This window comes from Nycticebus coucang, chromosome 12 (genome assembly GCF_027406575.1).
Source record: "Nycticebus coucang isolate mNycCou1 chromosome 12, mNycCou1.pri, whole genome shotgun sequence".
In the NCBI taxonomy this organism is placed as follows: domain Eukaryota; kingdom Metazoa; phylum Chordata; class Mammalia; order Primates; family Lorisidae; genus Nycticebus; species Nycticebus coucang.
The window spans coordinates 111,638,422-111,665,503 of NC_069791.1; the positions used below are offsets into that span (position 1 = coordinate 111,638,422).

Sequence of the window (27,082 nt, forward strand, 5' to 3'; positions counted from 1 at the left end):
AGCATCTGCAGTTTTGGGACTTTGTGATGTGGGCTAGTCTTGCTGGGGTTAGATAGTATCTCAGAGTGGGTTTGATTTGCATTTCTCTGATGATTAAAGACGACGAGTATTATTTCATGAGTTTGTTGGCTATTTACCCATCATCTTCAGAGACGTTTCTGTACAGGTCTCTTGCCTACAAAGAAATGGGGTTGTTTGTTCTTTTCTTATTGATTAATTTGATTTCCTCTGTAGATTTTACTTACCAGACCTTGTTGGTTTCATAACATGCAAAAATCTTCCTCCGTTCTAAAGACTGTCTGTTTGCTTTAGTTGTACTGCTTTTAGCTATTCAGAAGCTTTTTAGCTTGATCAGATCCCAGTAATTTATTTTTGGTGTTGATTCAATTGCCAGGGGTGGAGGGAGTCTTCCTACTGGATACAAGATTTAAATTTAAGACATGAAACTATAAAAATACTAAAAAAGAGAGAATGCAGGGAAAACACTTGAAGATATTAGACTGGGGATGATTTTCTACTGTGGTCCAGTGTTTTCCACCTGGAGCCAGTGCAGACGGAGGCCTCACTAGCTCAGTGGCTGGTGTGTCTCCTCAGGCTCATAAACATAGCAGCTGTAGGCCTCTGTTCTCAGCTGCAAAGCAGAGATGACACAGGTGAGCCAGGCACTGGGGAGGCAGGTCTCCCTACCCTTCCAGGTCTCTAGATAAGGCTCACTTGACTTGCCAACTCCGCCTGCATTCCAGACCCTAGGGAAATTCCAATGCCCTGGCAAACATGTCATCCAATTCCTGGAACCTTCCATTCTCACTCACCTGGGGCTTCCTCTTGCCTGGGCTGACTTCTTGTTCTCCTTGTGACTCTTAGGGCAATTTACTTGTCTTCGCCCTCATAGGAATTCAGTCCCTTGCTGTGATTTCCAACACACTCACACATACACACAAGGACAAAGACACATACAAACACACCCAGAAACACCCAGACACACACAGACTCACAACCAGGGGCACACGGAGACACAGCAGAGACAGAGACATTCACAGACACTGCCACCCCCACTCACACACAGGCACACAGACAGCACACTCAGACACGCTCACATGGACATCCACGCACTCTCTCACACACACAGACACACAGACGGGCATGTGTGGCAGACTTTACAAGGGTCTGAGGATCTGAGGGTCTGAAAAGAAGCTGCATTCCAGACCCTAGGGAAATTCCAATGCCCTGGCAAAGATGTCATCCAATTCCAATGCCCTGGCAAAGATGTCATCCATAGTAGAGCTGAGTACATTGGATACTTTTTCTTCCACTTCTGAGATACTTTGCTAAGCTGAAACCTCTCACACAAGGTCTTGCAAGGAGAAAAGCGCAGCAGAGAGATGTATCTCCCCACTGACGGGTGTGCCCCAGCCTCATGCAGTGGCCACTCCACCTGGCGACTGCGTGCAGACAGGGCCCTGTGTGAGGTGCTGGTTGTCTCCATCCACTCTCCACCCAGTAGGAGTATTGGGAGACCTGCACAGAAGGTGCCAGTAGTGGTGGTTGTGCTGGTGGTGTGTGTATGGGCTTAGGGTTTCCTTCACTCTAAACAGTTTATATTGATGTGTAATGATTTTCCATGCTCTTTTTGTGGTACATGTGATATTTTGATGCACATGTACAATGTGTAATGATCAAATCAGGGTATTTACGACATCCATCACTTTGAACATTTATCATTTCTTTGTGCTAGGAATATTCCATATATTCTCTTCTTGTTATTTTAAAATATACAATATATTCTTGCTAACTGAGTTGCTCCACTGTGCTATTGGACACTAGAATTTATTCCTTCTTCCCAACTGTGTGTCTGCACCTGTTAAACAACCTCTCTTCTTCCCTCCACCCCAGCCTTGCCAGCCCCTGGCAACCACTGTTCTACTCTCCATCTCCACAAGATCAGCTTCCTTAGCTCCCACATATGGGTGAAAACATGAGATGTTTGTCCTTCTGTGCCTGGCTTATTTCACTTAACATAATGGCCTCCAGTTCTATCCTTATTGTGGCAAATGACATGTTTTCTTTCCTTTTAACTGGTTGGATAGTATTCCACTGTGTACCTACATCACATTTTCTTTTCCTGTCCATCCACTGATGGGCACTTAGGCTGATTCTGTATCTTGGCTATCGTGAATAGTGTTTCAATTCACATAAAAGCACCAATATCACTTTGATATAACAATTTCTTTTACTTTGTATAAATATTCAATAAACAGAGGGACTGCTGGCATATGGCAGTTCTCTTTTTATCTTTTTGGGAAAACTCCATGCTATTTTAGGGTTCTGTTCTAAGTGAACTTAGGCCTACTGTTCATGCTTATTTGTGTCATTTCCCCTCAGACACGCAAAGCTCTTTCCCGACTCTGGGTTTTGCATGTGCTGTTCCCTCTGCCTGGAGTTCTCCTTCCTCCATTCTTTATTTTATTTTATTTTATTTTATTTTTTTGTGATTGTTAAATCATAGCTGTGTACATTAGTGCAATCAAGGGGTACAATGTGCTGGTTTCATATACAATCTGAAATATTCTCATCAAACTGTTCAATGTAACCTTCATGGTATTTTCTTAGTTATTGTATGTAGACATTTGTATTCTGCATTTAGTAAGTTTCACCTGTACCCATTCTAAGATGCACCATAGATGTGGCCCCACCCATTACCCTTTCTCCACCATAACCTCCCCCCTCCCTTCCCCTTCCTTGGCCCTTTCCCCATAGTCTTGTGCTATACTTGGGTTATAGCCTTCATGTGAAAGCTATAATTTAGCTTCATAGTAGAACTGAGTACATTGGATACTTTTTCTTCCACTTCTGAGATACTTTGCTAAGAAGAATATGTTCCAGCTCCATCCATGTAAACATGAAAGAGATAAGTCTCCATCTTTCTTTAAGGCTGCATAATATTCCATGGTATACATGTACCACAATTTGCTACTCCATTCCTGGGTCGATGGGCACTTGGGCTTCTTCCATGACTTAGCAATTATGAATTGGGCTTCAATAGACATTCTGGTACAGATGTCTTTGTTATAGTGTGATTTTTGGTCTTCTGGGTATAAACCTAGTAAAGGAATTACAGGATCGAATGGCAGGTCTATTTTTAGGTCTCTAAGTATTCTCTAAACATCCTTCCAGAAGGAACGTATTAGTGTGCATTCCCACCAGCAGTGTAGAAGTGTGCCCTTTTCCACATCCACGCCAACATCTCTGGTTTGGGGATTTTGTTATGTGGGCTACTCTTACTGGGGTTAGGTGATATCTCAAAGGAGTTTTGATTTGCATTTCTCTGATGATTAAGGATGATGAGTTTTTTTTCATGTCTTTGTAGATCGTGCGTCTGTCTTCTTTACGGGAAGTTTCTCTTCAAGTCCCTTGCCCACCCTGAGATGGGGTCACGTGTTCTTTTCTTCCTAATACATTTGAGTTCTCTGTGGATTCTGGTTATTAGACCTTTATCAGAGGTATAAACTGTAAATATTTTCTCCCATTCTGAGGGCTGTCTGGTTGCTTTACTTACTGTGTTCTTGGCTGTGCAGAAGCTTTTTAGTTTGGTCAAGTCCCAGTAGTGTATTTTTGATACTGCTTCGATTGCCTGGGGTGTCCTCCTCATAAAATATTCACCCAGGCCAATTCCTTCAAGAGTTTTCCCTGCACTTTCTTCAAGTATTTTTATAGTTTCATGTCTTAAGTTTAAATCTTTTATCCAGTGACAGTCTATCTTACTGGTGAAAGATGTGGGTCTAGTTTCAATCTTCTACAGGTTGCCAGCCAGTTCACCCAGCACCATTTGTTAAATAGGGAATCTTTTTCCCACTGAATGTTTTTAATTGGCTTGTGAAAGATCAAATAACGGTAAGTAGCTGGATTTATCTCTTGGTTCTCTATTCTGTCCCAGACATCTGCTTCTCTGTTTTTGTGCCAGTACCATGCTGTTTTGATCACTATCGATTTATAGTACAGTCTCAGGTCTGGTAATGTGATTCCTCCACATGTTTTGGCTAACTGAGGTTTTTTTCTGATTCCATAGAAAACGAAGTATTATTTTTTCAAGATCTTTAAAATATGACAATGGAGCTTTAATAGAAATTGCATTAAAATTATATATTGCTTTGGGTAGTATTGACATTTTAACAATGTTGATTCTTACCAGCCATGAGCATGGTTATGTTTTTCCATCTGTTAACATCTTCAGCTATTTCTTTTCTTGAAGTTTCATAGTTCTCTTTGTAGAGATCTTTCACATCCTTTGTTAAGTATACTCCCAAATATTTCATCTTCTTTGGCACTACTGTGAAAGAAATAGAGTCCTTGACTGTTCTTTCAGCTTGGTTATTGTTGGTGTATATAAAGGCTACAGATTTATGGGTGTTGATTCTGACATAAAGCCATCTGGCCCTGGGCTTTTCTTTTTAGGGAGATTTTGTATAGTTGATGCTATTTCAGAACTTGATATAGGCCTGTTTAACATTTTAACTTCATTCTGGTTAAGTCTTCGTAGGTGGCGTACTTCCAGGTATTGGTCGATTTCTTTCAGATTTTCATATTTCTGAGAGTAGAGTTTCTTGTAGTGTTCGTTAAGGATTTTTGAATTTCTGAGGTGTCTGTTGTTATTTCATCTTTACCATTTCTGATTGATGAAATTAGAGATTTTACTCTTTTTTTCCTGGTTAGGTTGGCCAAAGGTTTATCTATTTTATCTTTTCAAAAAACCAACTTTTAGATTTATTGATCTGTTGTATAATTCTTTTGTTTTGAATTTCATTTAATTCTGCTCTAATTTTGGTCATTTCTTTTCTTCTGCTGGATTTGGGGTTGTAGTGTTCTTCCTTCTCCAGTTGCTTAAGATGTCCCATTAAGTTATTAAGTTCCCCTCTTCTCGTTTTCTTGTGGAAGGCTTGCAGCACTATAAATTTCCCTCTATGACTGCCTTTGCAGTATCCCAGAGGTTCTGGTAATTTGTGTCTTGATTGTTGTTTTATACCAAAAATTTGGTGATTTCCTTCTTAATCTTGTCTATAACACATCTATCCTTCAACATAAGGTTGTTTAGCTTCCATGTTCTTGTATGGGTATGCAGGTTCCTGTTGTTATTGAGTTCAACTTTTATTGCATGATGGTCTGAGAAGATGCAAGGAATAATTTCTATTTTTTTAAATTTGCTGAGGTAAGATTTGTGGCCTAGGCTGTGGTCGATTTTGGAGTATGTTCTGTGGGCTGATTAGAAGAATGTGTATTCAGTTTTTGTTGTTCTGTAGATGTCTGTTAATCCAGATGTTGACTGGTTAAGTTTAAATCTAAAATTTCTTTGCTTAGTTTCTTTTTGGAGGGTCTATCCAGCACTGCTAAAGAGGTGTTAAAATCTCCAACTACTATGGAACTGGAGGAGATCAAGTTGCTCATGTCTGTTAGAGTTTCTCTTATAAATTGAAGTGCATTCTGGTTGGGTGCATAAATATTAATAATTGAGATCTCATCATTATTGAGTATTACCTTTAACAAATGTGAAGTGTCCATCCTTATCCTTAATTATTTCGGTTGGTTTAAAGCCTATTGCATCTGCGAATAGGATAGTAACGCCTGCTTTTTTCTGCTTTCCATTTGCCTAGAATATAGATGACCATCACTTCACCTTGAGTTATATTTGTCTTTTAATGTAAGATGCGATTCTTGTATGCAGCAGATAGCCAGCTTGAGTTTTTGTATCCATTCAGCCAACCTGTGCCTCTTTGGAGGACAACTGAAATTATTCACATTAATTGAGAATCTTGATGAGCCTTTCAAGAGTCTGGTGGATATTTTTAATCCTTTTGCGACTGTGGAAGTTGGAATTTGATCAAAATTTTCTGGGTAAGTTTACTTTTGTGGTGGAGGATTATGCTGGTCTTTATGGAGGATAGGTCTGAGAATATCCTGGAGAGCTGGTTTAGTTATGGCAAATTTCTTCAACATGTGAATGTCATTGAAATATTTAATTTCTTCATCACAAATGAAACTCGGTTTAGCTGGGTACAGGATCCTGGGTTGAAAGTTATTTTGTTTTAGGAGATTAAAAGTCGATGACCATCCTGTTCTAGCTTGAAAGGTTTTAGCAGAGAGATCTGCAGTTATTCTAATATTCTTCCCCTTGTAGGTGATGGGTTTCTTTCATCTGGCAGCTTTCAAAATTTTCTCCTTCATATTAACTTTAGTGAAATTAATTGTGATGCGTCTGCGGAATGTCTTATTTGGGTTGAGTCATGCTGGAGTTCTGAAACTGTCTGTTATCTGAATTTCAGAATCTCTTGGCATGTCTGGAAAGTTCTCCTTTGTAATCTCATGGAGAACAGACTCTCTGCCTTGTGAAGCCACTTTGTCGCTTTCGGGAATCCTTGTAAGACGAATATTGGTTTTCTTTGAATTATCCCAGAGCTCTCCGAGAGTGATCTGTTTTTGCTCTCCATTTCTCTTCCTCTTTGAGAGTTTGGGAGCGTTTGAAAGCTTTGTCTTCAATGTCAGAAATCCTTTCTTCTGCTTGCTCCATTCTGTTACTGAGGGATTCTACTGTATTTCTCAGATCTTTGAGGGCTGCAACTTCTTGTCTCAATGTGTCAAAATTTTTGGCAATTTGGTCTTTGAATTTGTTGAATTCTTGAGATATCTTTTGGGTTACTGCTTGGAATTCTAATTCGATCTTATTTGCTATCCAGATTCTGAATTCGATTTGTGACATCTCAGCTATTTGTTTGTGCATGGGGTCTTGTGCTGTTTCTGCCCCATTGATCCTTGGGGGAGTTGATCTACTCTGATTATTCATATTGCCAGAGTTTTTCTGTTGATTTCGCCTCATGATTGTTTTTCACCATTGCCTCTGGCCATCCTCAGAGTTGGGGAGGTGTCTCTCCAAGATTAGACCCCAGCGGGATCACTCTATTTTTGCTGGATATTTGTAGGGAGTGACCCTGTGTAGTTCCTCTGGGGCTGCTCCAGCTAGGGAGTTCTGTTTGTGGAAGCAGCTCTGGAGTGTGGCACACCTGGATCCAGCAACAGGGCGAGAGGTGATGTTTCTGGGAGTGCCTGGCACCCAGTGACTTTGGCACAGAGAGCCCAAGGGTCCAGCAGTCTCTGGCCAGAAGAAGGGCTCTGCAGAGGCAGGGAGGGCTCTGAAGGGCACGCAGCTACCAGTGTCCCTGGCCAGATGAGCGGGCCGGTGTGGAGGCATGGAGGGTACAGGAGGGAGAACGCAGGGTTGCGTGGCTCCCGCAGTTCCTTGTCAGGGCATGTGGAGGCCCGGCAGGTGTGGGTCATGGGTTGGGGGTCGCAGTGCAGGTCTTATGGAGGTCCAAGCCCAGGAGTTTGAGGTTGCTATGAGCTGTGATGCCACGGCACTCTACCCAGGGCAACAGCCTGAGGCTCCAGTGTCCCAAAACCGGTCTCACTCTGCCCCTAAGGGTTAAGGCTGTAAGGCAGCCCAGTCCCCACCTTTAGGCTGCTCAGTCACTAGGTTACTAGCTCCTGTCCGATCCTTGCTCTGCGACCCTGAGGACAGAGCTTGCCAGGGCAGTTCTCTCACAATGGCTCCCTGCGGCCCACAGCTGAATACTATTAGCTCCGTCAGGCTCAGCACTCAGTCTGGGGTCCTAGACAATGCCCAAAGTTCTCTGCAGTCCTGCTCAAGGTCTCCCCAAGGCAGTTCAACTGAGGGTCATGTCCAAAAACACCGAAACAGTTCATAGGTAACGCCTTTCCAGTTTGCAGTCTCACTGCTCCTTGTACTTACGTTTACTGGCGGGATTAGGTTGATCAAACACAGGCAACTACTTGCCAGTTTTCCACTGTTTTTGTCCTCCTCTTGGGGTCCAGAAGTCCCTCTTGACTCCCTGTTTCCTCAAAGGGATGATTATAGGCAGATCCCACCAGCCAGAGATGCCTGGAGTCTTATCTCCCCAGACTCACCATGCCCAGTTGCAGGGAAGCTGTTACTCCTTCTTCCTTCATTCTTGATATTCTCAACTCCTTCTCATTCTGTGCCACTTAGGAATGTTTTTCCTGATTTACTAATTTGCATCATGTGTTTGTCAGAGCCCACAATAATTTTATTTCTCTTTGGTACCTACTTTGGCTCTGTTTTCTTCCTCTATCGAGTTCTCTGAGGACAGAAGCCAAGTCTCTCTGCTTGCCTTTATTCCCCAGGAGCCCAATAACTAATAAGCATGTGTTGTTTAATAAAGATCCCCTTTAGAATCCTCCCCCAAGGAATGGAAACTCTTAAAGGCCCTTCCTTTTCTCCCTTCCCCTTCTCCATTTCAGAAATAGGGTCTCATTCCATTGCTCAGGCTATAGTGCAATGGTGTAATCACAGCTCATTGTAACTTCAAACTCAAGTGATCCTCTAGCCTTAGCCTCCCAAGTAGCTGGAACTATAAGTGGGTACCACTACAACCAGCTAATTTTTTGGTAGCGATTATGTCTTTCTATGTTGCCCTGACGATTCTCAAATTCCTGGGGTCAAGTGATCCTCCTACCTTGGCCTCCCAAAATGCTAGAATTACATGAGTAAGCTACCATGCTCAGCTAAGAGTCTTACTTTTTATTCCAATTTTAGAATGGACAGTTTCCAGGTTCACTTCAGTCCTCAAAAAACTATAAGTAATAAATGTAAATTTAGTGCCTCATTAAAAAAAAAAACTTATCTCAAAATAATTTCACACTTACATAAAAGTTACAAAACTGACAAGAGTATCCCATAGACCCTTCACCCAGATTCTCTTAATGCTAGTGTTTTTGTCTCTGTAGTACAGTGATTGAATGAACTAAGAAGTTGAAGTGGTTACAATGCTGTTAACTAACCTATAAACTATATTTGGTTTCACCAGGTTTTCCTCTTATGTCCTGTTGTGTCCAGGATCCCATGTTGCATTTCCTAAGTCCCTTCCACCCTACGACAATTCCTCTGTATTTCCTTGTATTTTATGATCTTGACACTTCTGAAAACTGGCCAGGTATTTTGTATACTGTCCTTCCATTTGGGTTTGTCTTAAGTTTTTCCTTCTTTGAGAAAGAGTGTCACTTTGTCATGCATGGGAGAGCATTGTGGTGTCACAGCTCACAGCAACCTCAAACTCTTAGGCTCAAGTGATTCTCTGCCCTCAAGCCTCCTGAGTAGCTAGGACTACAGGCACCCACCATAATGCCCAGCTATTTTTTTAGAAACGGGAGTCTTGCTCTGGCTCAGGCTGGTCTCAAACTCCTGAGCTCAAGAAATCACCTGCCTTGGCCTCTGTAAGTGCCGGGATTACACGTGTGAGCCACTGTGCCCGGCCTGAAATCTTTTTTTATGACTAGACAACAGTAATGGATGTGGGGGAAGAATACTTCCCTTCTCACTGAATCCTATCAGGTGACATATCAACAGGACTTATAACTGGTGATGTTAACCTCAATCACTTTGATAAATGTTGTGTCTGTTGGGTTTCTTACTATAAAGTTACTATTTTTCCCTTTGTCATTAATAAATCTCTTGGTGAGATGCTTTGAGACTATCTTTTTTTTCTCTTCAAACTTTTGCTCACTTAAATTTCCCTGGATCTCGTCTGCAGCAATTACTACTAAGGTGTTCCAACAGTGATTTATTTCCTTTATTGCTTCTACATGTATTAATTGTAGTTCTTTTTAAGTTCCTTTTACATTTCTCCCTTCCTTCCTCCCTTCCTATCAATGCAGACCTAGGGTATTAGTTTTATTCTTTGACTTATAATCTAATTCTACCATGATTTTGCTGCTCAGCTTGCTCCAGCTTTGGCTGTCAAGAGCTCTTTGGGGTTGGTTCCTATATCCTTCCAATAAGCCCCCATCCATTTTTGAGCAAGTCCCTATTTTCTGGCACAACAGAGTGATCCATGCTCATTTTCTATTTTTCCTGTTCCAACTCTTGAAGCAACCACTTGTCTAAGGAGCCCTGGTCCTCTTATTAAAGAACGGTGTTTGGAAACCAACGGTGTTTGGAACGGTGTTTGGGTGGTGGGTGGACTCACTGCTGCTGGGAATCCTTGCGTCAAAGTCCTCTCAGTATTCAGAGCTCAGGAATATATTAAGTATACCAACCAGGCATGCACACACATCTATAGATACCTATCCATCAGCCCATCTACATAAGTCTATATGTTAAGAAACTTTTAGTTCATACCAATAATATTGATTTCAATTAATTACCACAGGGTTTATCCCCCATTTCATCCCTCCTTTCCTTATTTGTAACTTTGTTTTTTAATTGAAGGGCTGATGCTTCAATTTTGATAGATTTCTTTACAAAACTATTCTTCTCTCATTCCTCCCCTCATCCCTTCTTCCCTGGAAATGGCTAACATGAGAGCACAACATTGAATGCTAGATATTGCTCTCAGAAGCTACACAAAAGAGAACCTGGCTGGTTTCACAGTCCTTCTTAAAGCACACAAGCACCAAATAGACACTTTATACTTTACCGGCAGTGGGGTACAGGAGGGTCAACCCAGGCTCTGGAATGTGAGCTCATGGTTCCAGCCAAATGAGTCAGTTGAGATGGGAATGCAAATTTATTTGAGTAGTTGTGTGTCAACATGATTCCAAAAAAAAAATTTTTTTTGTTTTTGGCTTGTTTCTGTTCCAGCCCTCTGGAGAAAACTTTCACCCCATAGCCCTCTTCCTTTGGCCACTGTCCTTACTCCTGGAAGCACCTTGGCTCTTGCCAGCTGCCTGTCCTCTCCTTGTTGATTTCTGCACACACACACACACCCCTGGCAACATAGGTGCTGTTCCCTTTCCTTCTGACTTCCCACCTTTATTTCTCTTTTCACAGACCACATGAATTTTCACCTCAAAGTAGACCCTAGTGGAAAGTTTTCATAGGTCTTCAGAATCTTTTCAAGCAGAAAAGCCAAGCTCACATGTTCCTTTATTTTGTTGCCTGAAGTCTGGTTTTTCTCTTAGGTTCCCTGTGCTTATAATATTTTGGGTATGGGGGAATTTTTTGTTTTTCTGTCCTTTCATAACAGCTCAGAGTTGTTCAGCATGAAACCTCAAGGAATGCTTTGCTGAAAACCCAAATTTTGCCTACAACAGTTCAGATATGTGAAAGATAAGTGAGGAAGGGTGAGAGTTACTCATCCGGATGGCATATGGAGTGCTTATTACTCAAAATCCAAAGCCTGGATGCTTTGTGTTCCTCCTGGGAAGAAAGAAAATAAGCCTGTTCCAAGTATTATTCCTTTGAGTGTTATCAACAATTCCAGAAGTCCACAGGCCTATTTGACTGGGATGCCGTCACTCCCATAGCAAGGGGTGGAAGCCACCTTCACAGAGACTTGGGCTGACCAAGAATGAACCCGAAATCATGTCAGTGGGTGAGGGAGCCTAAGCACAGCCCATATTTTCTTAGCTGTATCCAGGAAGCCTGGATGGAATGGGCTTGGCAGCCACAAACTTCCTGAGGAGACAAACCCTGGGCAGCTTCCTGGAGGTACCAGGGTTTTTGAATCACCACTGAAGCACCAGAACTTCATGGAACAATGAAAGACTCACTTTGAGAATTCCGAGAATACTATACATTCTTGGAAGAAAAGTTTAGCAAAGTCACTTAGGGTTGATGGGAAGGGAGGGAGGATGTAGTAAGTAATAATATTAATAGTGATGGCTACGGGGGCAAGTTACATACCAGTTATAATGAGCAGAAGAAGATGACAAGGATAAATACAATGCTGAAAGCAGCTAGAAGTTAAGCCAGTTCTTCCTCATGAGCCAGGCAATGTGTACAAGCTTATTATACACATTCATATCTTGTTGAATTCTCCCAACAACCCATGAGTTAGGTATTGTCAATAGTTCCAATTTACATCTGAGAAAATGTGCTTCAGAGAGATATGTAGTCAATAAGCCACAAAGTGGCAGAGTCTGGATAGAACCCCAAAGCCTGATTTCTTAAATACTTTTCTGTATAGTCTTGTTGGAAGAGTCTTTTTACTTTTAAGAATTACATTTTTTTTGTATTTTTAATTATTGAGGTGATATTTCCTTTTATTTTAGTTGAAATACAGTAATTTTACAAATTTATGGGATGCAGATTGGTATTTGGATATACGTATATAATGTGTAATGATCCAACCAGGGTAATTAGCATATCTGCCACCACAAACATCTATCATTTGTGTTGTGAACACTCAAAATTCTTTCTTCCAGCTTTTTGAAAATATTCAATAAATTATAGTTTACTATATTCAGCCTAAGAACACTAGGCCTCATTCCTCCCATGTAGCTGTAACTTTGTATCTGTTAACCAACCTTTCCCCATCCTCCAGCACCCTTACCTACTAGGAATGGTTTGTCTTATAAGTTGCAGAGTTTTGGTTTTGTTGTGCTACGTACTCAGGTGGCAGTGGCTGTTGCTTTAATGCAAATGTTCACGATGCTGGACAGATGACCCAGAGAAAGGAAGCTTAGGCTCCACCCTCCACATGGATGAGGTCTAATGGTGGAGGCACCCAGTCAGCACGTGCAGGGTCAGTTGCAGGGTGGGAGATGGTCACAGCACCAGGGATAGGCCCATCAAACTGAGCACCAGGGATGGGGCCATCAAACTGAGCGTTCAAGGATTTGGCCAGCATTTGGAGGCAAGGCAGTGAGAATGGAGGAAAGGCACATCAGACAGCCGGACCAGCATGAATCAGAGCACAGAGGTGTGACACAGTGCGGCATGGGCACTGAACAAGCAGTTTGGCTAGAAAGGGTTCAAGGTGAAAGGGAAGACATGAGCTAGCCCTGGAGAGATAAGCAAGGACCTTGTATAAGTCTGCTAGGGTCTCAGACTCTAGATTCAGAAAGATCTGGGTCCGAATTCTAGGTCAGCCTTGTACTAGCTGTGTGACCATGTGCTATGTTTTAGAACTTTCTAGGCTTCAGGGTTTTTTGTTTGTTTGTTTTATTTTGTTTTTTGAGACAGAGTCTCACTATGTTACCCTCAGTAGAGTGCCATGGTGTCACAGTTCACAGCAACCTCAAACTTTTGGGCTTAAGCAATTCTCTTGCCTCAGCCTCCCAAGTATCTGGGACTACAGGCACCCACCACAAAGCCTGGCTATTTTTTTGTTGCAGTTGTTTATCTGGCCTGGGCAGGGTTTGAACTCACCACCTTTAGTGTATGTGGCTGGCGCTGTAACTACTGTGCTACAAGCGCTGAGGCACTAGGCTTCAGTTTTTATATCTGAAAAAGAGAGAGACAAATAATACTTCATGTGTGCTTTGCCAGGATGCATATCTACCTCCATCACATAGCGTCACAGTTCACAAAACTCCTAATTTCATAGATTTCAGTGCTTTTACACTTTCTGAATGTCAATTTTCTATCTCTGTACCTGGTATTCTCTAGTCCAGGTGACTTTCAAGGTTAGGGACCATGTCCCACTGTCACCATCACAAATGGGCCCACAGTAATGTGAGGGCCTCAGGCTTGCCAGCACATCAGAGCCACTGGGGAGCTCCAGAAAACTGCAGATGTCCAGGCTCCAGAATCTTCAGGACCACTGCTTGAACTTTTTCTCTTATTTAGGTGGGGTTTGGAACCACAGCAGAAAAGTGAATCAGTGAGTACGCTGTAATTGTTGGGATGGGCTAGTGCATGGTATTGATAGCCATCAGCCCTTGGTGGCTTAAAACAAGGTTTGCATTTTGCTCACATTATGAGTCCATGATAGATTGGCTGGGGGCTCTGCTCAACAGGGCCACCACCATTGTTAGCATTGCTGTTTGCAATACCAGAGACAGAGTTCTGGCCAAAAGTGACATGCATACATCTCCATTCACACTCCCTACCTGGGACGAGTCATATGACTGCTCCCAAGCGACCAGGAAGTGCAATCCTGCATGTGCCCAGGAGGTTGGGAGCCAGGAGTCACCAGTGGGCAGCACAGATGACTGCCAGATCCTGTGAAGTTGGCACCATAACTTCACTTCACAGTGAGACTGAAGAGGCTTGTTCAAGGCCAGTTAGCAAATACAAGCAGTTCCTGGGTTGCAAATAAGATAGGTTCTGCAGGTTTGTTCTTAAATTGAATTTGGATGTAAGTTAGAAGCGGTACGTTTACCTATTACCTGCAATACCTCTTGTTCATAAGTGCTAAATGTATATCAGTTAGATGTTTGTAACTTAGGGACTTAATATAATAGCCTCTGTTTATCAGTGCAAGGTGTTTATAAGTCAGATGTTGATAACTCAGGGATTGCCTGAAAGAAGCTAAATTTGAACTGTTTCTTTTGGGGGGATCTGGTTCAAGGCCACACTTTCTTTTTTTCTTAGTGTAATAAGGCTGGATGGCACATGGCATTAAACTTAGTGGTTAAAAGCCTTGGAATCTGGACTGCCTCCAGACCTTCAGCTCTGCCACTCACCAGATGTATGAGTTGGGCAAGTAATAGAATCACTTTATGCCCATCAGAAGAGAGAGTCAAGGGATGGAAAGGGCTAAGGAAGGATATATTTTTTGGAATAAAGTATTTGGAGCTAGGTAGGACTTAACCTGAGTAGGATTGATATTGCAGGGGAGGGAGTATTTTAAAGGTAGCAAAGGTAGCACAGCTCCTGACACAGCCAGGGAGGATATATGCTTATGCCACATGAATTGCTCCTTTCCTCCTTGCACTAGTGGGAATATTTGAGCTGCCAGGAATAGAGCAGCCAACTAGAATTGGTTTTACCACATGCATTAGCTCAGGGAAGGAGATGTTCAGGGCCTTGTGCATCTGGGGTTAGTCCAACAGTTTGGTGATGTCATCAAGGACCCAGGATATTTTGATTTTTCTGCCAAAAGAAAGAGGATATATATATATACACATACATACATACATACATCACACACATCACACACACATATATTCCTCATATATATATACATATTTTTAAAATACTTTTCTGTATAGTCACACACATATATTCCCCCCAAATATATATATATATATATATATATATATATATATATATATTTTTTTTTTTTTTTAAGACAGAGCATTTTGAGTGGCACCTGTGGCTCAGTGGGTGGGGTGCTGGCCCCATATACCGAGGGTGGTAGGTTCAGGCCAAGTCCTGGCCAAACTGCAACAAGAGATGGCTGGGCATTGTGGCGGGCACATGTGGTCCCAGCTGCTTGGGAGGCTGAGGCGGGAGAGTCGCCTAGGCCCAGGAGCTGGAGATTGCTGTGAGCTTTGATGCCACGGTACTCTACCGAGGGCAATGAGGTGAGACTCTGTCTCTATTTAAAAAAAAAAAGAAGACAGAGCATTTCTCACTGAAAGGCCCTATCCTAAGGACAGTTCATATTATAGTTGTGGGAAAAGCCATTGGCAGCAACCAAGGTTCCAGGTAAGGGGGGGAGAATGAGCTGGCTTCTTGGAGCTCTCTTACAATAGAGAAATTTGCCTACCCACTACCCTCAGGAAACCTCTCTCCAAATCTCATGGGCTCCAACTGACTTTGGCCTGTGAGAGGTCAATGTTCTTGAGTACAGAACTGGTTTTCCAGCTTGCAGATGCCAAATGGTAGGTAGCACTTGTTAGCCTCCATAATAAATCCTGGAGGATTCTATTTATCACATTATATCTCAACACTTAATTACTTCAACTATTTGATTAACACCCCTTTCTTGTCCCCTGTCCTCCCTACACCTACGATGATTAAACCCCTGCTAGGGGTTGCTAAGAGGGCTGAATGAGTTGGAAACCACAGCACCTTGAGTAGTGTTGGTGGCTGCCTACCAGGTGATGTGACTTCATGTCCTTATTCACTTCATCTGGTGGTCGCTTGACACTGATTACCTATAGCCTGACCTGTTGTCTCTGGGAAGAGTGGGCAGACTTGGTGGGTAAGCCTGCCAGCTCTTGCTACTCTGCTTGACTGCCAGGCAAGCTGGCTAAACCCATGTGACCCTGCTCCAGGTTGAAGGGACAGCTAGAACCTTCAAGGCTCGATTTTACAGCAGTTTGCTGGCCCAGATGAATTACCTCATGCTAACTTGTGGGACCAGGCCTTGCCCCAAGGCAGTGTTGGGCTCTAGACTCAGGCCCAGGTTCAAATCCCATCTTACCATGGAAACAGGCCAGATTCTTCATTTCCAGGATGGAAATATGGGTATTGGCCTTGACATGTCCTCAGTAAATGTTAGTACTTGTTCAGAACAATGATGTTAATATTCACCCCTGGAAAGGAGTCACGCGTTTCTCTGTGCTCCCTAACGTCACGTAGATTCTGGTTCTACACCCTACCTAGTGTGCTATTCTACGATGCTTTCTACCAGCAAAATGCCACCAAAGGAGGAGACAGAACGGAATATACATAATCACATAATTTTAAGGGCTCTGCCAGGAAGCCTTTGGAAGTTTGTGGAGTGAGGGAAAAGCATTTTACTGTAGCCAGCTCTGTTGAAACCTGAGGGACTGTAGCAAATGACCTCCTCACACCTTGGTGAATCTTGGGGGTAAGTGAAGACTGGGGCCGAGACTGGCGCCCTTAGAGGAAGGACGGACACGGCGTGGAGGTTGTCGCAGAGCAGGACAAATGGGGCTTTGGCTTGGGCGTCCTGTTAAATAGTCCCACAACTCCAGATTCCAACGCCAGCTCTGTCAATTCCTGGCTATGACTTGGGGCCAGTAACATCCCTTTTCCAAGCCTTCATTTTTTTCCTCTCTGCAATGGGAAGGACTGTGATACCCACTTTTTGGAGCAATTGTGAGGACGGAAGGGGATTGTTGAAGTCGTCGGTACTCAGCGAGCGCTCCAATACTGGCCACTAAGATTACTGCCGTTACTGTTGTCACAGCCCTCGCAGAGGATCCCAGGGTCAGGGGCCCGGGCACGCGCATGCGCACACGCACCCCCACTGGCCAGGTGAGAGGGAGGCGTTTGCCTCGCACCTGGGTTTTAACTCTTCATAGTCACTAGGGTGGGTGGAATGGATAAAGGGACAGGGATGGGATGCGAGGAGAGTCGCGAGAACCGCTACGGCCGACCCTGAGGCCCGGAGGGCAGTGTCTGGGGAGCGCGCCGCGCCGGTTCCAGGCCGGGGTCCGCGCGCACCGCGGAGAGGGAGGGGGAGCACCGAGGGGAGCGAAGTCTCGCGAGATCACGCGGCAGCGGCGTCGGCGGCGGCGGCCGGGGAGGTGAGCTGCGGGCGGCGGTGGCTGTTGGGGGCTGAGGAGGGTGGAGAGCGCTCGAGACCTAGGGCCGGGCGTGGGAGCTGGCCGAGCGGGCGGCCTTCGTCCTAGACTGCCTTCCCAGCCGTCCCGCGGCTGCAGCGGGCGCCGCCTGGACCGCGCCGTCCCGGACCCGAGCGGGGCGGGGCGGCCGGGGCCGCGGGCCGCCGGGGCCAGTCCCCGCCGCAGCCCGTCCCAGCGCTCGGGTGCAACCCCGGGGCCCGCCTCAGTTTCCCTCGGCGGCGGGGTCGGTGCTGCTGGCGTGGCGGCACCATGTGTCGAGCCTTTGCTATATGCCAGACGCTTAACTTGAGTGCCTCTACGCTGGCGCTGCGGAGAGAAGCGCCCGCTCAAGTCACACAGATTGGAAGTGGTGGGATGGAGCTTCGAGCGTCGAGCCCCGCACCCGCGGGCTCCAGCGCCTGCGCCCCTTTCTTTTCCCCCGCCCTCCCAACCCCTATTCGCAGTTCTTTCTTGCTGGGGTTCCAATGGGGCTACAGAGGGTGTGTCCGGGAGCCCCCTGAAACTGGATGCAGTGTGGTAGGAGAGTTTCTTGAGAGTTTTCCTGCGGCTTTTGTCCAGTTCTGGAAGGGTCTCCCACCCACATATGGTCAAGAACCATTGTTTGGCCCTGTGTGAGAGAGAGGTGGTGTGATGGCAGCGGGTTATGCGGGGTGGGGTGGGGTGTTAGGCCCAGTGGAAGTGGAAGGAGCCCAGGGCTTGCCTTAGGCAAAGGAAACTTTTAAAGTTTGGTTTTTGTTTAAACACATGATGCCACTCTGCAACAGTCGTTCTCAACTTTGTGAGAATCAAGGACGGCCTTTAAAGCCTACTTTATTACCCCGAAGTGAAATTTGTAAGTGATATAATTGAAAATCAGTATGGTGCATTCATTTAAATGTAAGGGAGAAAGGAAAGAATATATGACAGTCGTTGCTATATCATTTACGTATAACACATGCTGCTGTGCTCGAAGACAGCATTACTAGGGTGTTTCTACCCTAATGAATACATTTGGATTGGTTAAAAAAATATAAGGAGCTGTTTCAAACAAGAAAAAGCAGAAATACAGATGGTCGTGGGAGCACCTTGTATTGGGCTAACCTATTTATATTAACATAAAAGAAACAACCTAAATTGAACTAGGGATAATAACCCCAGATAAATTTACAGTCTCATTCAACACTTAAGTAATACTAAAACAACCCCTTCATGGGTGCCAATTTTTTTTTTTTTTTTTGAATCTTAGAAATAATTTTTATTCCATGTCCCTAAAGAAGTTCCTCTGGGAAAGTAGTTAATTTTACAGTCTGCCCTTACTGGTAAGCTGCAACCCCATCATTTTTACAACAGTTAACTCCAAAAGGCAGAGTGTATTTCTTCTTTGTCACTTTACTCACCAAATGGCCTTAGGTTCAACGTTAACTAAGCAAAGGAGGCTAGGGGGAACCTACCTGTCTCAGCCTGAGGCTGTGGCAACTCCTCTGTAGCAGGGACGGTTTCTCTGGCTTCACCAGGCATGTTGTGCAGTGAACGGAACCAACATGGCGGCGGGTGCCATATTTTCAGACTATATTGTAGAATATCCTTTGTATCACAAACTTTGAGGTACTGCTTCTCCGAGGGACACTACTGGCTTCGTAGCACTTACCATTGGTAATAATTAGTAAAATGTTACCAAGATTGGAATTTTGGGATTCAGTATCCCACTAGTTTATATATGATCAATATTAAAATATTGCAGTCCTATGTTGAGTGAACAGCATGTAGCGTAAGAAAATAATGACTAGTTTTTAGACAGTTTTTCCTTATTTTATTTAAGCTTTCCTTGGATTTTCTACATTACTGGAGTTTTCCTATAATTTCTTGGAAGAATTTTTCAATTGTAAAGTGAAAAATTGTTGTAAAGTGATGTCAATTTATAGTGGGCTTAATATGCTTGGATATTCAAAAGGCTCTTGGGACCAGGGTGAGTCTTGATTGTACAGATCTGTCTCACTTGTGCATTGTGTGAAGTCTAGATCCTGGCCCCCAATATCTTTGATAATTAAAAATTTCTCCTTGGGGACAGTGTCAGCCCCTTGGAAAACTATGCAAAAGAATGGTTTCCCTTATCTAGTCAATTATAAAAGGAAAGAGGGCAGAATTTAACTGACAGTTTTTGCTGGGGAAAAACTTTTTAAATTCTTCATGAAGTGTCTGACACACAAAAAAGGCAGGCTTTTAATTAGTAACACCTTCAATGATTACTTTAGAACCTCAGATGGGGGGCAAGGTTAGTACATAGGTCTTTTTGCCTGAAAGATTTCTGTGTTTAATGGAAATTCTTGTTAGAGATGTTGAGAACTAAACACTTGAATCAGGTAGCAGTTTGAGATTAGAATGGAGTTGAGAGGTGACCTTAATAATACATAGAATGAAAAGGTTTGAGTTTTCAAAGTCAATATTAGTGTAATCACTTTTACATAATATTTTCTACTTACTAATATCCATATTAGAGAATTTGGAAAATGGAGATGTATGTAAGGATGAAAACTAAAATTGCCAATAATCACTTCCCAGGCCTCATAGTATGATTTGTTAGAAATTGTCTTTTCACTTCACAAATGCTGCTAGTCTTGCTGCTAGTCTAGCAGAAAATGCAAATTGAGGGCGGTGCCTGTGGCTCAAAGGAGTGGGGTGCTGGTCCCTTGTACTGAAGGTGGAGGGTTCAGACCCAGCCCTGGCCAAAAACGGCAAAAAAAAAAAAAAATGCAAATTGAGTTAAGAAAGTTCATCTCAAGATCATTTATAGCTGCATAGTAACATAAATTTCTTCAATTCTTGTTTAAGTCTGAAAAGGAAGTTTATTTTGCCTCTTTTTTTTTGGATAAGTTGCTTCCTGCTTTAAGATGTTTATTACTGCTTGTTACCTTTGAAAGGTGCTATGGAAACAGACATGTAAGTAATGACTTGTCAAAATGGGAGGATGTATTTACTATGCACCGATCTCTGTGATTTATAATTAAAGTATTTCATTGATTTTTAAGATGCATATTGGAGATGGATCAACTTAAAATTGTCATGTTGTAGTTTAATTGGCAACTTTTCTTCTTAGTACATTAATTAAGAGTGTATTTTAAAATTGATAGTGTCTTAAATTCAGCAAAAGAGGGAATATGTAAAAATGTCAGCTCATTAATCAAAGTTTAACACCACAAACAATCCAAAGAATGATTTGCAAAATATGCAACATTCCTAGATCCTTCCATTTAAGTTAGAATTCTTAACTTAGAAGAGTTCTATGGAGATTCCCCCCATGTAAAACAAATGGAAAATCAATGTTTGTAAATATAAGAACCGTTTGCTGAAAATGTTTAGAAGGAAATGCACTGCTTGGTGATTTTTCATGGAGAGCAGATGGGGTGTTAATGTGTTTGAGGTAAAACTAGGTTTTTCTTTTTTTGCAGTTTTTGGCCGGGGCTGGGTTTGAACCCACCACCTCCAACATATGGGGCTGGCGCCCTACTCCTTTAAGCCACAGGCACCACCCCTATTTGAAGTAAAGTTAAATCAGGTAATATACCCAGGAAGTTGTGTGAATATAGTTTTTGATTTTTTTGTTGTTTTGGGTTTTTTGGTCATTCTGGAAGGCTTGCAGATTCACTTATAAATGAAAATTTTCTTATATGAGACATCCTTAAATTGAATTTTAATGATTCATAGTTATTCTTGTTTTAATTTTAATAAGAAATGTATTTGAAAACATATTTGTTCTATTTGAAGTATGTGTACTTCAGATACACACAGGAAGCCATTTCCATAGCCAGGAAACCTGTAGTAGGATGTTTTTTCATCTGATATTGAGAGCAGGTTTCACAGAAAACTCAACCATGTAGAGACTGTTTGCATACCTTCTTCCCCAGGTGGACTTCAATTTTGCTTCTCAAAGTGTGGTCCCCAAACCATCAGCACCTCAGCATTTTCAAGCTTGTTTAAAATACAGACATACAAACTCTGGGGCCCACCCCAGACCAACTGAACCAGAATTGTATTATAACAAGATCAGCCCTCCCCCATGGTGATGCACATGAACATATGAGAATCACCAGACCAGATCTGTGGCTCTCCAATTTGAGTGTGTTTTATAAGGTTGTTAGTCTCTGATTCAGTAGGTCTGGACTGAGGCCTAAGAATTTGCATGGTTAACAAGTTATGAGGTGATGCTGATGGTCTGTGGATAATAGTTTGACAACCATGAGATTAGAGAGCATCCTTGTTGTACAGTTCTGTTCTCTCCCTTCCTCAACTCTCCAGTAGTGTTTTATAGATCATTATGATCATATGCTTTGGCTGATTCGGGGGGAAGTACATTGTCTTATAGCGACAGCCACACTAAGATTGCCTGTCAATGTCTAATTTCAAAAATAATTTCTCTTTTTAAAATGCTTATTTGATTTTGACTCTGGTTTATAGGTAGTTCTCTTTCCTTTCTTTCTGTGAGGCACTCTTAATGTTTAAAAATTCTTTTTGTATAGATACAATCTTCATAGAGAACACAAGGCATGTTTTGAGAAGCCTGGTCTCACCCCCCTCAATAGATAACCCATTGTTGTTTCCCATAGATTTCCATTGTTGTTTGTGTCAATATAAGCTAATACCAATGTACTATATATTTAAAATGTACATACTGTATAAATTATTCTGCTCCCCACCTTTTTTTTTAGTTAATATGTTCTTTCTTTCTTTCTTTATTATTATTTTTTTTTTGCAGTTTTTGGCCAGGGCTGGGTTTGAACCCGCCACCTCTGGCATATGGGGCCAGGGCCCTATTCCGTTGAGCCACAGGCACCGCCCCTTCTTTTTTTTTTTTTTTTTTTTTTTTTTGAGATGGAGTCTCTGTCACCCTGTGTAGAGTGCCATGGCATGGCATCATAGCTCACAGCAACCTCAAGCTCTTGGGCTCAAGAGTTTGCCTGGGCCTCCCAAGTAGCTGGGACTACAGGTGCCCATCATGAAGCCAGGCTAGTTTTTTTTCTATTTTTAGTAGAGATGGAGTCTTGCTCTTGCTCAGGCTGGTCTCTAACTCCTGAGCGCAACAGTCCACCCGCCTCAGCCTCCCAAAGTGTTAGGATTACGTGTGTGAATCACCGTGCAACTTAGTTAATATACTTGAGATCTTGTCAGATTAGTATATAGAAAGCTTATTTTTTTTAACAGTTGCAGACTATCCATTGTTTGTGCCTTTATTTAGCCCTTCTGATCAATATTTGATGTTTCTACTCTTCTAGAATGACAGACAATACTGTGATGGATAACTTTATACACATACTGTTTTGCATATGTGCAGGAGTATATGTGGGATACATTCCCAAAAGTGGGGTTGCTAGGTCAGTGGGCATTGCATTTATAATTGCCTCCTTGACAGTAGCACCCATTTTGAACTCCCATGGGTAACATATGGGGTGGCCATTCAGGGTGCAATGCACATGAACGTTATGGCCACCCTGTATGTGAGTACTTGTTTCTCCATAACCTCTTGAACACACTGTTCACCAACTTTTGGATTTGTATCAGTCTGGTAAATGAGAAATGATAACTCAGTGTAGTTTTAAGTGCATTGTTTTCATTATGAAGGAAGTGGAGCATCTTTTCTTCTGCTTAAAGCCTATTTGCATTTCTTTTTCTTTGAAATATCTCTTCATGCCCTTTGCACATTTTTCTTTTGGATTACTTTTCCTTATCAATTTCTAGGAATTGATAATTAGATTAGCTAACTAGAGAGATTAGCTTAGCTCATTGTGGTATGAGTTGCAGTTTCTCCCAGTTTGTCACTTGTTTTTAAAATTTACTTTTCATGTATTTTGGTATAAAGGTATTTGGTGTTTTTCTTTATATTTATATAATTAATGTTAATCTTTTATGGTGTCTGACCTCCAAGATTTCTGGAATTTGCCCGTGTTTTCTTTTAGAACTTTTATAGTTTCATTTTTACACTTTACTTTGATTCATTCTGATTCTGGTATTCTTTTGATTCTGGTATTCCGAATTATAGGTAGAGTCGCCTTGATCTGTTTCCATATGGCTACCAGTTATCTTTACCTGTTCCTTTCAGAGTCCATCTCTGAATATATTTTTATTGTATTGTGACTTTCTGGATGTATTGGGATACACCTCTAGACTTTGTATTCTATTTTATTAGTCATTCTGTTCACATACCAGTACCACATTATTGGTTTTATAAACATTTTAAATATCTTTTAAAAGTAATTTTCCCTTGTTGCTCTTCATTTTCTTGGCAATTCTTGCTTATTTTTCCAACTGAAATTCACATTTTCCATGTGAATTTTAGAATCACTTTGTCTAGTTCAAAAAAAAAAAAACTTTCAGAAAATAAAGATCATGTTAAATGTATGAACCTAAAATACATTTGACTTCTCTGAGCTTCAGTTTCCTAATCTGGAAAAAGAACAATACAGTCTTTGTAAGAATGTTGGGGGAGATTAACAAAGAAAACCAGCCAAGCACTCTGGGAGGCTAAGGCCGGTGGATTGCCTGAGCTCACAGGTTCGAGACCAGCCTGAGCCAGAGTGAGACCTCGTCTCTAAAAGTAGCCGGGCGTTGTGGCCGGCACCTATTGTTCCAGCTACTCAGGTGGGTAAGGTAAGAGGATCACTTGAGCCTAAGGGTTTGAGGTTACCATGAGCTATGAGGCCATGGCAATCTACTAAGGGTGACAGACTTTGTTTCAAAAAAAAAGAAAGAAAGAAATAAAAGAAAACCTGTCAAACTCATCACTGTGTGCTCATCCACTCCCACCACCACTGGCAGCATGGACTGAGGGTACTGCTTTCTTTTTCTTTTGTCTCTTTCCCCTCTCTCTTTGAGAAGAGAAAAGAAAGAAGCCATGATGAAAAACAATGAAAAGATACTGTAATTGAAGTTAAAACTAAGCTTTTGTTCAATTTGAGCAGGATAACAAGTATACTTCAGAGCATAGGACAAATTCACCCTGACAGAGGCCTCCCTCCTACTTTCTAGTCTTGTTTCTCTCCTCTGTGAATGCTAGATGATGATGCTACTTAGTCCCCAAAGGCCCTCCATTTCCTGGAATACCATCCCTTCTACTCACAATGTTTTCCTACCTAATTTTGCCAGGTCAGATACATAATACCTCCAACCCAGTAAAAAACAGTATTTGTCTCCTCATGTAGCTTGACTGTTAATGTAACTTGGGGCTTGTTAGACTGGAAACTCTGTGAGGTGAGATACCATGTTCATCCCATACACCAAAGAATGCCTGTCACCCAGCAGAATACCTGACAGAGAGTAAGTGTTCAGATATTTGTTAAATAAATGAATGAATAATTGACTTTGATCTTTCTTTTTTTTTTTGCAGTTTTTGGCTGGGGCTGGGTTTGAACTCGCCACTTCCGGCATATGGGGCCGGCACCCTACTCCTTTGAGCCATAGGTGCCGCCTGACTCTGATCTTTCTTTTGCCTTGTATTTTGTGACTGGCTAACTTTTACCTTATATAGTACACTATAAGCCCCTGGAAAACAAGGATTATGCCCCTTTAAAATAAGTATATTTATTGTATCTTTTTATTTATTAATGGTGGTGGAGGTGGTGAGAAACATTTCTTATATAAGAAGAGCTTATAATAATAAAAATAATTCCCAGAAAAATGATAGCTTTAAAAAAGTAATAAAAATAGGGGCTGCACCTGTGGCTCAAGGAGTAAGGCACGGGCCCCATATGCCGGAAGTGGCGGGTTCAAACCCACCCTGGCCAAAACCTGCAAAAAAAAAAAAAAAGTAATAAAAATTTATTGAATGTATATTATGGTCTAGGACCTGCTTTAGAGCCCCTAATGTGGATTATTTCATGTAATCCTCAGCAGTCATTGAATTGGGCACTGTTATTACCCATGTGGGAAAACAAGCACATGGAGGTCAAGGTGTGCCCAAGGTCACCTAGCTAGGAATCAGGAGAACTGGGATTCAGAGGCAGATGCCCAGCTAGTGTCCCAGCTGTTACATGCTAGTGCTCCGAAGACTGTCTAGGGCAGTGGTTCTCAGCCTGTGGGTTGTGATCCACAGGAACTGTATTAAAGGGTTGCGGCATTAGGAAGGTTGAGAACCACTGCTCTAGAGTTTTTTACTCTAGAGTCTCAAGACTCTCTAAAATAGAGTAATTTGTAGGTTTTTGAACAGTTAAGGCAAAGTTTTGATTACACTTTCCACTTTTCACTTTCCTTCCCAGCCATCCCATTTTAGTAACTTCCATCTGGATCTTCCCAGTTATCTCCGACTCAACATTCCCCAGGAGGCTTTCTCTTATCACCCCTACCTGGCATGTACTGAGGTGTTCAATAAAAATTTTTACTTTCTTTTTCCAGGTTCACAATAAAGGTGCTAAGAAAGAGAATGTAAGACGGGAAAATAATTAAATATTTTTACGGAGGTAAGTTTTTTTTATGCCTTTTTTTTTTTTAAAAAGGAAGTTTCCTTTCTTCTTCCTTTTTTTTTTTCTTTCTTAAATTCCTCTTTCCCAGCCTACTTTCCTTAACGTATAAGAAAGAAGGTAACAGGGGGATTGTTTTAAGAGGCTTTAAGTTCATAGAACCTAGGGTTTTTAAGGTAAATGGTAGGAACATGGGCTGTTTTAATAAGGTCATTTAGCTTTCTGCACCTCTTTGAATCTAATCTTTAAATTTCCATTATCACATTGTTTTAAAAGCATAGTCCCAAGAAGGAAATCTAGCAGTTTGGTATGGGTGGCTAAATATACACATACATATATACTTGCAGTATTTAATGATTACTTCTTTTAAAATAGGGAGATGGGCCGGGCGTGGTGGCTTATGTCTGTAATCCTAGCACTCTGGGAGGCCAAGACAGGTGGATTACCTGAGCTCAGGAGTTCAAGGTCAGCCTGAGCCAAAGCAAGACCTTGTCTCTAAAAGTAGCTGGCCTTGTGATGGGTGCCTGTAGTCCCAGCTACTCGGGAGACTGAGGCAAGAGAATTGCTTGACTCCAGGAGTTGGAGGTTGCTGTGAGCTGTGACATCATGGCACTCTACCCAGGGCAACAGAGTGAGACTCTGTCTCAAAAAACAAATACAATAGGGAGTTAAAGGAATTTTAAGTCCTTTTTGGTGTGATAGCAACACTTCTTAAATACAAATTTGTTGTGTTTTCTTATTATAATAATGAGAAAAACTCCCATCAATATGAAACAACATAATGACAAAAGTAGCCAACTCCTACCGTCAAGAAATGACTGCCATTGATCCTAGTGAATATACTTTTAGACATTTATCTATGAACATAGAAGTATTTATATATAAATTTTAAATAAATTGGTTTTCACTATATATGGTAATCTTTCTTTAATGCAACAACATGTTTTTTTTTTTTTTTTATTGTTGGGGATTCATTGAGGGTACCATAAGCCAGGTTACACTGATTGCAATTGTTAGGTAAAGTCCCTCTTGCAATCATGTCTTGCCCCCATAAAGGCAACAACATGTTTTATACATCTCTTTATGGGAATTGGAAAATACATATATAATCATACATGATCATTTTACTGGCTACATAAAATTCCCATTTTTAGAAGCACCATATTTTACTTAAACACTCCTTTGATGACCTTTTAAATTGTTCCTAGTTTTTCTTTCTTGTAGGTAATGACGTATTGATCAACCCTCTACTTACATCATTGCAGACTTGTTTGTTCTTAGGCATTTAACTAGTCAAAGCTCATACACATTTTAATGTTGTACATGTGTCTTACCTGTCCTCTGTAAAGACTAGTAATTTATGCCACCACTTAAAATTCACAAGAGTCCTGTTTTCTATACCCACATTG

The 27,082-nt window shown here is 41.9% G+C and overlaps 1 protein-coding gene across 10 annotated transcripts in view; it reads left to right on the forward strand.

Moving 5' to 3' along the window:
• MRTFB (myocardin related transcription factor B) overlaps positions 1–27,082 on the forward strand; it is a 371,831-nt gene that overhangs the window by 79,942 nt on the left and 264,807 nt on the right. For 6 of the 10 annotated variants that reach the window (XM_053554577.1, XM_053554573.1, XM_053554569.1 and 3 more), the window contains exons 1-2: positions 17,038–17,193; positions 25,609–25,673. The gene's annotated coding sequence lies outside the window, so the exon portion shown is untranslated. Of the gene's footprint in view, positions 1–16,884; positions 16,922–17,036; positions 17,194–20,675; positions 20,783–25,608; positions 25,674–27,082 lie in introns of those variants that run through there. The other 4 variants (XM_053554570.1, XM_053554574.1, XM_053554580.1 and 1 more) reach the window with 4 other exon arrangements.